The sequence below is a fragment of the Megachile rotundata genome, unplaced genomic scaffold, assembly GCF_050947335.1.
Source record: "Megachile rotundata isolate GNS110a unplaced genomic scaffold, iyMegRotu1 scaffold0114, whole genome shotgun sequence".
Taxonomy (NCBI): Eukaryota; Metazoa; Arthropoda; class Insecta; order Hymenoptera; family Megachilidae; genus Megachile; species Megachile rotundata.
The window spans coordinates 167,501-177,500 of record NW_027473411.1 but is presented as its reverse complement, the minus strand read 5'-3'; the positions used below and the strand labels follow the sequence as shown (position 1 = coordinate 177,500).

Genomic DNA, 10,000 nt, shown 5'->3' with positions numbered 1-10,000 from the left:
CGTTGAGCTCTTGACATTAAAACACATGATACGCAAAGACACTAAACACATGATAATAATATATTCAGTACGTGCCAAAGAAAAACTTGACAAAATCTATGACTCTCGATATGAATACACGCAAAAACTGTGAAAAGCAGCCAAAAGTATATATGACTATAACACATGATACGCAAAAATGAGGATGAAAAGTGCAGCTCCTCGCGTATAATAAACAAATAATAAATATATTGGCCGTACACAACAAAAATGCGTATAAACGAGCCACGATAGATGATTGAGAGAGAAAGGGAGAGAAATATTTGGAGGTAGTAGCAAACAAACGAAAGAAAAAACAGATACCAAAAATGTTAAATGACAATTCGTCGTTACGGCAGTCGTGATGCGGAGAGATATTACGGTTACGTGTAGGAGGTCGCTTTGGTTCTCATCGTCGATACTCCCGTCCGTATTTCGTATCCGCCGACGCGTTTCGTACGAACAAGCGCTAACGTTAAATAAAGTTTAAAAAATGAGAGAGCAACGCCGTTTCATGTCGAACGCTGTAAATAGAAAGAACGAAAGTTTACCGACGAAAGAAAATCGAGAGTTTCCTCTCTATCTTCTCGGCTCTTCTTTCCGTAGCGTATAAGAAAGGTTTCGACTCTCCCGGGACGTCGTTTACTTCTTATTAACGGGTACCGCACGATCCTTCGATAAATACAAAAAGTCGTCGTAACAAGAATGTTCAACTTGAACACGAAGGAAAATCCCGAACATTCTCATATAAAAATATATCTATACATAAATGAATCTGTCGCGAATTTTACCGGCAGAAGGTTCGTTATGTAAAAAATGGATCGTATGCATGGTGTACCCGTTCGTTGCGACGTCTGAGTTAAAAGGAGGAGAGAATCGAAATTGTTAAATAGATACGCGCCAGGAAAGCGGAGAGATTTCGGAGAAGTAAGGAAGAGGTGAAGGTTATAAGAATCTCGAAATATTCTTATCGGACTTTCCTTTCTATAATTTTTATTCTTGATTCGTGTTGCGTACTCTCTCGACCCCGTGTGAAAACACGAGAGAGAATATAAAGAAATATTTTGGGACGTTTGGTAACGAAATGCATGGGTTTGCGAAAAAAAATTGTTAAATTTCTTGTTTTTTTTTTTTCGCCCGCTTCGTGAGAGACTCTCATTTTATTTTCTTTCTCTCTATAAATTTTGTCTTTGGACCAAAGGGAACACCCCCTTTTAGCCTCTCTCTATTTCGTGTTAAACGAGAAACGAAATTTAGAGTGTGACACGGAGGCTTTCACGCGGGGGGTGTCCGGGTAACCGATGGAAATCGAACCACGAAACCGCTTCGACGAACGAAGTCGCAACTTCACGAGAGTCCGCCTGCTTACGACGGACGATATGGTAACGTATCGCTTTACGGACCGGCTGAGAAGCGAAAACGATAGCGTAGTCTCCTTCGTTGGTAGACCGATCTGACGCCGGCCATGGAGTGTCCGTATTGAATCTCGCGATACCGCCAAGACGTCCAATATATGTAAGCAGCGAGCAGGAGACTCTGTGTTACGCGCGACAGCGCGTTTCGTATTTTCCACGGTTTTTGAATGACTTTACCACCCGGAACGGACTGAAAACTCGCCGCACGAAGAGAAATGCGTCACAGAGCGTTGTTTCATCGGCGGTTCTGTAGTTTTATACGGTCCTTTACCCGTCCATGGACGTTATCGTGTCGTCTTAATCATCAATCAGCTCGGGTAAATCTGTGAACAGAGCTATGACGGGACGACGTCCGAATACCGATACTCGATCTTGCGCTTGGATTGGAGTTAGTATTCTATGGACAATCGAACGAATTTATAAACCAGGTTAAATAAATCACGTACATACTGGTTTTCAGACGCTGAGTTGTTAAATATGAACAAAAATTTTTATACGATTACCCTGAACGGTGGATCACTTGGCTCGTGGGTCGATGAAGAACGCAGCTAATTGCGCGTCAACGTGTGAACTGCAGGACACATGAACATCGACATTTCGAACGCACATTGCGGTCCACGGATACAATTCCTGGACCACGCCTGGCTGAGGGTCGTTTATATAACTAAAGACTGCTTGCGTTTGCCTTTAGCAGCAAAAGGTTTTCTCTTCATTGTTAAATTTTTTTCGGTACCGCTCGTCGTTCGACTAGATAAAACGAAACTGTTAAACGCCGAAAAGTCGAACGTTTCGGAGCGGGATCCGATGGTCGAACGCGAGAGAGAGAACAACTTGCGAAATTGGCGAAAACGTACGAGCGATGGTTGGACATTTCGTCGGCGTTTGACGCGGAGAATGTTAAATGGAACGTTCGTGTCTCGCCCTCTCTTTGCTAGTGTTCATTTTTTTCACAGGCGACAGAAGAACATTTTCGTATATCTCGCAATTCTTAGTTTTTAGGATCTTCTCGGCGGAATGCGCTTATCTCGGCTTGCGTGAGTCGTGGTTTCTAGTTAAACCCCTAAAAGAGACCATATACGACCGCCCGTGAAAGAGCGCTCCCGAGTCGAAAACACCTAACTACAGAAGGATATTTAGACGAGAGAGAAAATGATTCTTCGCCCTGCGAGAGAATTGTTAGACACCAATTGAAGGAAGCAAGCCGAGAGTAGAGCGTGTTTACGGCGTTTCTCCGCGCTCCCGACGTTGTCTGAAATGATTGTCGAATTTTTTTTTCGACGGTGCGAAAGTTTATACAACGAGGGGAAAAGTTAAAAATAAACGTGCGACGGAAGCTCTTTCACGGTTAAATTATTACGAGATCGTAGCTTCGCCACGTTTTTTTTAACATTTACAAGCGCAGATCGCTTCGTTGTCGTTGATTAGAAGCGGAAGACCGCGCGATCCCAATACGGGTTCCGGTCGTCCAGTCCTCGAAGTGCATAATTGTGCCGGACGGACGTTGAAAAACCCGGACCGATCGAACGATAAACGCTTATTTGGTGATCGTCTTGCGAGAGTCTCCCTTCATTGTTGTTCGTGTGTTAAATTTCTTTTATCGAACAACGGTCGAACGCAAATGAACAATGACATTTACACCGAAGATCGATCTCGAAACGCTTTTGTTCCTCCTTTTGTGCGCTCGTGGTTTCATCGAACGATATATACACGACGAAGGTGTACCACGCACGTTAAAAATGGGATTTCTTTTTTCCTTTAACCCTTTATTCTCTGGACCATGATAAGTCACCGATGGTTTACATGGCTGTCTCTGGCATTCTCGCCCTTTTCTTGGGATTTTGCGTCGGAACGCGACAGCAAAAGAAAAAACGTATCGGACGATGCGTCTTTACGGTTTATCGACCGTCGAGTGTATATTCGAACGTAAATATGTTGTAACGGTATATGTATCCTTTAGGGGACAAAAGAAACATGAAACGATCGTGTGCGAGAGCGCGCCGAGGGTAAGAAGAAAAGGTGTCCGACCTTTATCTCCTCGTTGTCGTAGTCTCTCCTCGTCGTTTGTTTTAACGCGCCCTGGATAGATAAAAAGATATATCCGATTATAATATATACATATATACTCCGACGCGAGTCGAGAACAACCGGACGTCGTCGTCGTCGTTTTTTTTTTTTGTCGTTGTCCCGCCTGCCCGAATATGCGGCGTTTTAAGTGCCTTTTTTCTTTTGTCGAACAAAAGAGAGAGGAGACACCGAGCTTTCATTTTGGCTCGTACGTACCTTCGAGTAGTCGACGATATTGTGTTGATCCGAAAAGAGAAAAATAGTTGGTTATCGAACGATACAAGGAAAAAATCGAACGACATAATCCCTGTGCGTCGTTGGTATTAATATACCTTTCGTATTACGTGTCGAAACCCCGAAAAGAGCGTACAGTTTGTGGTATAACTTTGAAAAGAAATAATAAAATTTCGACGACCTCAGAGCAGGCGAGATTACCCGCTGAATTTAAGCATATTAATAAGCGGAGGAAAAGAAACTAACAAGGATTTCCTTAGTAGCGGCGAGCGAACAGGAATGAGCCCAGCACTGAATCCCGCGGTTAACGCCGCTGGGAAATGTAGTGTTCAGGAGGATCCGTTTATCCCGAGACATCGAATCGCGTCCAAGTCCATCTTGAATGGGGCCACTTACCCATAGAGGGTGCCAGGCCCGTAGCGACCGGTACGCGTCTCGGGTGGATCTCTCCTTAGAGTCGGGTTGCTTGAGAGTGCAGCCCTAAGTGGGTGGTAAACTCCATCTAAGGCTAAATATGACCACGAGACCGATAGCGAACAAGTACCGTGAGGGAAAGTTGAAAAGAACTTTGAAGAGAGAGTTCAAGAGTACGTGAAACCGTTCAGGGGTAAACCCGAGAAACCCAAAAGATCGAATGGGGAGATTCATCGTCAACGAAGCTGGCTCCCGTGTTGGTGCGATAGTGCCCCGGATGGTCCCGTTACGGCGGGTTTCCCATCGGCGTGGGCACACCACCCGCGGCGAATGTTCCGGCTATGTAGTCGTGCACTTCTCCCCTAGTAGAACGTCGCGACCCGTTGCGTGTCGGTCTAAGGCCCGAGGCGAAGACTGTCCGTTGCTTTTAGCGTACGATGACAGCCCCTTGGATGCCCGGCCGACTGCGCGACGGTACTCAGACGGTATCGGGCCGCAAAATTCTCGAACGCACTGCGTCCAGGACCGCCGCAAGCTCGTTCCAGTCTAGATACCGGATGTACGGACTTAGCGCCGTAACCGGGCCTGGCGGGCTGTTGGCAGGCGGAGTCCTTGGACTGGCCAAACTTTGAATTACCGGTCGGCGACGCTATTGCTTTGGGTACTCTCGGGACCCGTCTTGAAACACGGACCAAGGAGTCTAACATGTACGCGAGTCATTGGGATTTGATAAACCTAAAGGCGAAATGAAAGTGAAAGTCGTCCGTGAAGTCGACTAAGGGAGGATGGGCCTCGTTACGATTAGGCCTCGCACTCCCGGGGCGTCTCGTTCTCATTGCGAGAAGAGGCGCACCTAGAGCGTACACGTTGGGACCCGAAAGATGGTGAACTATGCCTGGTCAGGACGAAGTCAGGGGAAACCCTGATGGAGGTCCGTAGCGATTCTGACGTGCAAATCGATCGTCGGAACTGGGTATAGGGGCGAAAGACTAATCGAACCATCTAGTAGCTGGTTCCCTCCGAAGTTTCCCTCAGGATAGCTGGCACTCGACTCGAACGCATAACGAGTCTCATCTGGTAAAGCGAATGATTAGAGGCCTTGGGGCCGAAACGACCTCAACCTATTCTCAAACTTTAAATGGGTGAGATCTCTGGCTTGCTTGAATTTTCATGAAGCCACGAGATATAAATTGATAAAATTTTTCTTGGATCAGAGTGCCAAGTGGGCCAATTTTGGTAAGCAGAACTGGCGCTGTGGGATGAACCAAACGCAGAGTTAAGGCGCCTAAGTCGACGCTTATGGGATACCATGAAAGGCGTTGGTTGCTTAAGACAGCAGGACGGTGGCCATGGAAGTCGGAATCCGCTAAGGAGTGTGTAACAACTCACCTGCCGAAGCAACTAGCCCTGAAAATGGATGGCGCTGAAGCGTCGCGCCTATACTCCGCCGTCAACGGCAAGTGCGCAGGAACGGGATTTAGTTCCCGTTCTCCATGAAGCCTTGACGAGTAGGAGGGTCGCGGCGGTGTGCGCAGAAGGGTCTGGGCGTGAGCCTGCCTGGAGCCGCCGTCGGTGCAGATCTTGGTGGTAGTAGCAAATACTCCAGCGAGGACCTGGAGGACTGACGTGGAGAAGGGTTTCGTGTGAACAGCCGTTGCACACGAGTCAGTCGATCCTAAGCCCTAAGAGAAATCTAATGTTGATGAGGTGTCCTAAAATTCACGCTTTTCGAACGCAAATGACAAACATACGTACGCTCGCACGCACGTACGCGCGCAAAAGGCAAAAAATGTTAAAAAGAGAAAAAAATTGCAGTTAAATAACAATTTACGTCGCCGTCGTTTCGTGTTTGTGTCCTAATCCACCGCTCGAACATGATCATTTTTATTGATAAATTGACAAAAACGTTGAACGCTGAAAAAAAATGATCGCGGTTCGGATCGATGGATACTTCACGTTCGACGTGATGCGACGTTGTCGAACGCCTGAAAGCGATTTTTTTTCTATTTTTTGCTTGGTTAAATCTTACAAACTATCGAACGCAAGTCGTGTCGTCGTTGCGTCGCAGATGCGTCGTTGTTTATATAATTTTGCGTGATTTGGGAAGAAACACACCCATCGGGCGAAAGGGAATCCGGTTCCTATTCCGGAACCCGGCAGCGGAACCGCATACCAATCGGGCCCTCGTAAGAGTGTTCGTCGGGGTAACCCAAAATGACCTGGAGACGCCGTCGGGAGATCTGGGAAGAGTTTTCTTTTCTGTATAAGCGTTCGAGTTCCCTGGAAACCTCTAGCAGGGAGATAGGGTTTGGAACGCGAAGAGCACCGCAGTTGCGGCGGTGTCTGGATCTTCCCCTCGGACCTTGAAAATCCAGGAGAGGGCCACGTGGAGGTATCGCGCCGGTTCGTACCCATATCCGCAGCAGGTCTCCAAGGTGAAGAGCCTCTAGTCGATAGATTAATGTAGGTAAGGGAAGTCGGCAAATTGGATCCGTAACTTCGGAATAAGGATTGGCTCTGAGGAGCGGGGCGTGTCGGGCTTGGTCGGGAAGTTGGCCAGGCTGACGTGCCGGGCCTGGGCGAGGTGAACGGTTGGCGACTTCGCGTCGCGTCCCGGAATCCGAGCTCGGTCCCGTGCCTTGGCCGCCAACGGATCTTCCTTGCTGCGAGGCTTCTTGTGACGGCTTCGGCCGTCCTTTTCGCCTCTTCGGCCGCCATTCAACGCTTAGCTCAGAACTGGCACGGACTAGGGGAATCCGACTGTCTAATTAAAACAAAGCATTGCGATGGCCCTCAAGGGTGATGACGCAATGTGATTTCTGCCCAGTGCTCTGAATGTCAACGTGAAGAAATTCAATTAAGCGCGGGTAAACGGCGGGAGTAACTATGACTCTCTTAAGCTATGAATTCCGCATCCCTCCCTCAACGCCTGCCCTCCGGCTCAGCCGTATGACCTGGCGGCCATACGTTGCCCAGCTCCCACCTCGTGGAGGTGCGGAGGGCTCGGGAGCCACACTACATCGGTGGCGTCTCAGGAGAGACCCGGTTGCATTGAGAGTTGTAGTTACAGGGACGGTGAAGCGTAACTCAGACCTCTAGTAAGGTCCTTCAGCCTCTCCCGTCCAAGTCGCACGTCTACCTCCTAGTGGTACCTGCCGGTAACGTGATTCCCGTTCTAACGAGCGGGATCACGGCGAAACGACGTGCGGCGAACTCGGAGAAATCCGGGTGGGCGCTTCGGGTTTGCAGCCCGCTGTGCTCACGCCTTCGGGCATGTTAATACAGCAAAATACAAAAGGAACATAAATCTCGGATACTGTCGGACCCAAACAGCGGCGACAGCACTGGTGGAAGACACCAACCCGGAGGACCCCGGTCCTCCTCCTTCTGTACAAAATAGCTCGAGGTCATCTAATACTGGGCGCAGAAATGTGCCTGAGTACTGCCCATCTTGCCATGTCCTACTATCTGACAGAACACCAGCGAGCGCAGCGCAACACGTCCGTAGGTGTAATGCACCACCAAAACAGCCTGACGGATATTTGTGCGATATGTGTAATTCAAAATTTAAGACATATGCCGGACTGAGGCAACACCAACGCAGAGCACACCCCGTTGAATATAATGCTGCAGATGTTGAAATAATCACCAAAAAGCAAAATTCTATACGGCCACAATATACCGATGGTGAAATACGAGCAATAGCTGAAATTGAAGCAACCATTCCAAATAGATCATCACTGCTGGCTAAAGATATAATTAAAATATTATCAAAATACACTAAACGTTCGATAGATGGCATCAAAAAACTAAGGCAAAAACCAATATACAAACAATATCTTGAAGAAGAAATAGAGAAACAAAAAATTAAGAAACATAGAGAATTATGTCCGCTAACACCTAAAATAATATTAAATAGAGCAGAAAATAATGTAAACACAAATCTCAATACATACTTACCTCTTGGTGATGCCCCGGTTCCCATATGTGATGAAGTACGACCTGACGTGTCTCCAGCTCCACAACCCGCAGATGCAACAGTAAATGTTGAAAATCCATGCAACCTCATAGCTTCTGCTGAAGTGTGCGACTTGCTGCGTGAAATCCAATCGGAAACTACAAAAGAAATGAAAGACATAATATCAGGAATACTAAATAACACTGAAGAAACACAGATAATGAATATGATTGACAATTACATACAGGAAATAGCCAACAACAAAACAACCAAACATACGTGCAATAGAAATAAGAAAATAAATACTCACCGGAAGATCAAGGGCGCTCGCGCAGCAAGGCGAACAAGTGAATACGCACGCATACAAAAGCTGTATACAAAAAATCCTACGCAAGCAGCCGAACACATTTTATCTGGTTCATCGTTGGAGCCCCCTGAGGCCCCCGACATAGAAACATTTACTCATTATTACAAGGAACTATTTACAGAGAAAAAACTAAATCTAAAACCCATCAATAGTAACTACCAACCGAAGATAGATATCACCCATCCCATTACTGGCACTGAAATTCATAAAGAACTACGTAAACTGAAGGAATCTGCCCCCGGTATCGACGGAATTAAAAGACAAGACCTTAGAAGTATGCCGCGTCTGGACTTGTTGGCTCTACTCAACATCATCTGGGGTGCCAAAAAACTACCCCCAGTATTACGAAAAAACCGCACCATCCTTTTGCCAAAAACAGGAAACCTGATGGACCCTAAGCAATGGCGTCCAATTACAGTATCTAGCAGAATCCTCCGCCTCCTGAATAAAATAGTAGTAACACGTTTGGAAAATGAAATTCGATTAGAGTATAGTCAGAGAGGTTTCGTTAAAACAGATGGAATCATGGCCAATAGCACAACGATACAAGCAGCAATACGTACAATGAGAAATGCCGGAAAACCCTTTATCATACTTTCCATAGATCTTGCAAAAGCCTTTGACCGCGTTACAATTGACTCAATAGTAAATTCACTCCGTAAGCGTTGCGTTGACAATCACACCATACAATATATTCAGGACACATACCGAGAAATTACTACAGTTCTAGAATGTCATGGAAAACGCTCAATTCCTATCAAAATTAGCCGTGGCGTAAAACAAGGTGACCCAATGTCTGGATTCCTATTTAATTTAATAATAGATGAACTGTTAAAGGAATTGAGCAAAAGAGAGGGCATTGTGATTGAAAAGCGTAACGTCACCACACTGGCATTCGCGGATGACATAGTTGTCTTGGCGCCCGGTCCCACAGTCATGCAGAGCCATATCAAAATTATAGAAGACTTTTTCGCTAAACACGGATTTGAAGTAAACGTTAACAAATGCTCTGTTTTTCAATATATTTCGGTACCTGGCACAAAAAGATTAGCAATAGTAACTAAATCACTAATCAAAATTAATAGCAACCCAGTACCTACTCTCAGCGTCGCCTCACAGATGAGATACCTCGGATATCAATATACATATACCGGAGTAATATCACCCTCGCCGGCAAAACTTGAACAGATGCTCAGTCGATTAAGAAAATGCCCACTAAAACCATGGCAAAAATTAAGTGTACTGCAAAGGTATCTAATACCCAGACTACACCATGGGCTCCAATCAATGGATATTACAAGAAAAAAGCTGCAGTATATTGACAAATGCATTATTAAGTTTGTAAAAGAGGTACTCCATCTGCCGAAAACGACACCAACCCCATATATCCACGCACCCTTAAAAAGCGGAGGATTAGGTATTCCAGCGTTATGCCTCCACATCGCAGCCGTATACCATCGGAGGCTCGAACGATTGAGTGTTAGGGGCGACGACGAGATCAAGGATATTATCAACACTTCACCAGTACAG

The 10,000-nt window shown here is 46.3% G+C and overlaps 1 non-coding gene and 1 pseudogene across 1 annotated transcript; both read left to right on the top strand.

Annotated features, from left to right (window-relative positions):
• Positions 1-1,933: 1,933 nt before the first annotated feature.
• On the top strand, positions 1,934-2,088 carry LOC143266230 (5.8S ribosomal RNA). Its single transcript, XR_013041291.1, has one exon. It is a non-coding gene; the product is annotated as a 5.8S ribosomal RNA (ribosomal RNA).
• A 1,820-nt stretch (positions 2,089-3,908) lies between these two features.
• Positions 3,909-10,000, top strand: part of LOC143266242 (large subunit ribosomal RNA) — an 8,317-nt pseudogene continuing 2,225 nt past the window's right edge.